Raw genomic sequence first — 4,141 nt, 5'->3', positions numbered from 1 at the left:
TGCTGCTTGGCCTGCTGTGTTCATCCAGCCCTGCACCTTGTTGTCTCGGATTCTCCAGCATCTGCAGTTCCTACTATCTCTGCTTTATAATGAGTTAAGTTTTGACGTACGTTTACATGTTACGTTTCAGGTCCTCAGGTAAAGTAATTTCCGACAAATCAAATATATCTTCGCTGCTGGAATTTATGAAACACTGCAACCAATTTGCACAAAGCAAGGTTCCACAATCAGTGAAGCAATCACTAAACTAAAAGAAAGAACTCCTGATGCTGGTAATTTGAAACAAAAACAGGAATCGCTGCAGAAACTCAGTGAATCTGGCAGTATCCGTGGCGAGAGAGTGATGTGATTATCTGTTTTTTTGAGTGACGCTGATTGACGGTGAAATGTTGCCCAGGACACCTGACTTTTTTTCTTCCCAGTAGTGCCTTTGAATCACTTGTATCCAGCTAAGAGGGTAAACTGCTCCTTGGTTTCATGCCTCATCTGAAAGTACGCACTTAACCAAAGCCAAATTGAAATTTCTGATGAAGCAGTCCAACAATGCGCAGCAAGTGCTGAGGTACAAAACATGTAGGACGAAATTGAGCCATGTACCGCCAATGTTTCAAGCGTCTCTTTGCTAAATCAAATTAGAAAATGTTCCCCGAAATGCATTTGTATGATGGTAAAGCAGTTTCGGCAGCATGGTTGCTGGTGTGGTATTTTTCAAATGACCACTTCCAGTACCTTGAAGTATCTTCCACTTCTACCAGCGTATGTGGTGCTGGATGAGGTTTGTTAGAGTTAATTAGCTGCTACCAATCCTCCTTTATCTCAACAAAAAAAAAACCAAGAACTGCGGATGCTGGAAACCAGAAACAAAAACAAAAGTTGCTGAAGAAACTCAGCAAGTCTGGCAGCATCTGTGGAGAGAAAGCAGAGTTAACGTTTCAGTTCCAGTGACCCTTCTTCAGAACTGATTGCAGCTTGGAAAAGGTTGCTATATATGCGCAAGATGGGATGAGGGGAGTAAATGATCAGTGGAGATGGAGCCCAGAGAAAGAGAATAATGGTTGGGCAGCCAAAGGAATGGGTAAAGGTCAGCCTGGGAGAATGAATAGCTGCTAATGGGGTCCACTAGTAGCTGACAATGGGCTGGTTGTGGTAGTAACCCAGGTTGCGTGACAAGGGGGTTGTATGTGGCGGTTGGGGTAAGGCCATGGGAGAAGCTGCTCAGGCCCTAAAGTTACTGGATTTGATACTGAGTCCTGAAGGCTGTATGGTTCCCAAGCAGAAAATGATATGTTCATCATCCAGCTTGCGCTGAGCTTCACTGGAGCATTGCAACAAGCCTAAGACAGAGGTGCTGGCCAGGGAACAAGATGGTGTGTTTAAGTGGCAGGCAACTGGAAGGTCAGGGCCATTTTTACGGACGGAGTGTGGTTGTTCTACAAAGCAGTTACACAATCTACATTTTGTCTCCCCAGTGTAGAGAAGACCACATTGTGAGCAGTGAATGAAGTAGACTAGATGGTGGGAAGTGCAGGTAAAGTGCTGTTTCACCCGGAAGATGTATCTGTGGCCTTGCTTAGTGAGGTGGGAAGAGGTAAATGGGCAAGTGTTACACCTTCTACAGTTGCAGCGGAAGGTGCTGTGGGAGTGTTGGGAGGTGTTGTTGGGGGTGAAGGAAGAGCGGACCAGGGGTCCTGGAGGGAATGATCCCTGTGGAAGGTGGTCAATGGAGGGGAGGGGAATATGTGTCTGGTGGTGGCATCTCGCTGGAGGTGGCAGAAATGGTGGCTAATGATCCTCTGGATGTGGATGCTGGTGGGATGGTACGTTAGGACAAGGGGGACCCTATCGCTGTTGTGGGAGGGAGAGAAGGGGCGAGGGCCAAAGTGTAGGAAATGGATGGGACATGGATGAGGAGTATATCAGCCATGGTGGTGAGGAATCCTTGGATAAAGAAGAATGTGGACATATCAGAGGCCCCCATGTAGAAGCTGGCATCTTCAGAACTGTTGAGACAGCTTCCTACCGCTTCAACACACCACCATGTTCCCTGGCCAAAAGCTCTGACTCAGAATAGCTGCAGTGCTCCAATGAAGCTCAGCGCAAGCTGGAAGAACTGCACCTCATTTTCCACTTGGGGACCCTGCAGCCTTTAGGACTGCATATCGTGTTCAACAATTTTAGGGCCTGAACATCTTCTCCCATGTCCTTATCCCAGGCCCCATACACCAGGCCTTGTCATCACATGGGCTGGTACCACACACAACCCATTGTCAGGTGCTAATGGTCCCCATTAGCAGCTATTGATCCTCCCAGGCTGACTTTTACCCTTGTCTGTCCAACTGTTGTTTTCTCTCTCCCTGAGCTCCATGTCCACTGATTGTTTACTCTGACGCACACCACACCTTCGTTCCCATCTTCAGCATCCATACCAACCTTTTTCTAACTACATTCAGTTCTGAAGAAGGGTCACTGAACCTGAAATGTTAACTCTGCTTTCTCTCCACATTTGCCACCAGACCTGCTGAGTTTCTCCAGCAATTTCTGTTTGTGCTCCTTTATCTTTGCCTTGTCTAATAGTACAGGATATATCACAGTAGAGTATCTTTAGAAGAGACACAGTTCTTAAACTATTCTGAAACAATCAGAAGTATTGCACGAGAACAACAAATGCAACTACACATGGTCAGGCATAATTGGAATGACTATCGGGATTTGGTACAGACACATCTACCTTATGCTCCCTGCATAAGATAGAATAGAAAACATCAGTGGAATGGGTGGAGGAAATATAACATGAACATTGGCCTCGGATTAACCATTAACCTCTACATATCTCCCTCAAAGCCTTTTTCCCCCAGTGTTAACCCATTATATAATTATGTACATATCTATATTACATTTGCCACTATCCCACTTTCCCGACAAGTGCCTGTCTTCCAAATGTACACAGTCTGGATATTGCACAGTTCTCCCAGAATGCACTCTCTTCAGCTTTGGAAGAATGGTAGGGCTCTGCTTGAGGACTCTTGGCCCTGCTTCTCATCTGTGGATCTTTGATCTCTCAGTTAGCCTTCACAGAGGACGTTGCTTCTTCTAGACCTTATTGTTGATCCATTATCTTATCTAGAGGACCCTTGATCTCCTGAATTTCTTTTCATTAAGAAATTCATCTCTTCTAACTCAGATGGAGCCCCATAACATCATCTGCATGGCATTTAACCTTATAAATATCCATGATAAAAGACAGCTACACTTTTGAAACAAGTATTTTATTTTCTGTAGTATTCTGGATTTCTAGGTCAAGCAATTGTTTTCTTATTAGAAGAGGAAGTCTCCTTTTTACAGCTCTGAAGAAGGGTCACTGGACTCAAAATGTTAACTCTGCTTTCTCTCCTCAGATGCTTCCAGACACACTGAGTTTCTCCAGCAATTTCGGAGGAAGGGTCACTGGACCCGCAACGTTAACTCTGTTTTACCCTTCACAGATGCTGCCAGACCTGCTGAGCTTTTCCAGCAACTTTGTTTTTGTTCCTGATTTACAGCATCTGCAGTTCTTTTGGTTTTTATTCTTTTTTTTTTGTTTGTCTCCTATTTGCAGTATTCTGAATGTTTAAACTTTGCATTTGCTTCTTGACTGTGTCCTGGATGTGTTGACTGTGGAGTGGTTTCCATGGAGTCACACATAGCTTATCCCTCTCAGATTGATGGTCACTCTGGGCATCTCCAGTCACCTACTTGGATTGTTTGACTGATGAAGCAAATGTTGTTCAGACTCTCAATCATATTACTAAAAGATTGTTGCTCACTCAGCAGTATTTCTGCCACTGGTATTGACTGTTTGGTTTTAGAGGACGAAGGACTGAACATCTCCACCTGCTTTGTGCACTCTATGACATTCTTTCTTGTTAAACAGATCTCTTATGATAACATAAGTGATCTCACTGAAGCCTTTTTTCTTCCATTGAGTTCTGTTGGTTCCGTCATGAATCTGGAAATCCCAATGAAGTCTACTCATCTCTCTTGACTGATGGGCCAATATTGTTTGTTCCTGGACCAGTGTTCAGATAGTTTCTTGCTTCTAGACTAATCATTCTCAGGGATGTTGTCAATCTCCTCTAACTCTTCTGATGAAGTTGCGATCATG

This window comes from Rhincodon typus, chromosome 17 (genome assembly GCF_021869965.1).
Source record: "Rhincodon typus isolate 14 chromosome 17, sRhiTyp1.1, whole genome shotgun sequence".
Classification (NCBI taxonomy): domain Eukaryota; kingdom Metazoa; phylum Chordata; class Chondrichthyes; order Orectolobiformes; family Rhincodontidae; genus Rhincodon; species Rhincodon typus.
The sequence above is the reverse complement of the archived record's forward strand: the minus strand, read 5'-3'. Positions refer to the sequence as shown.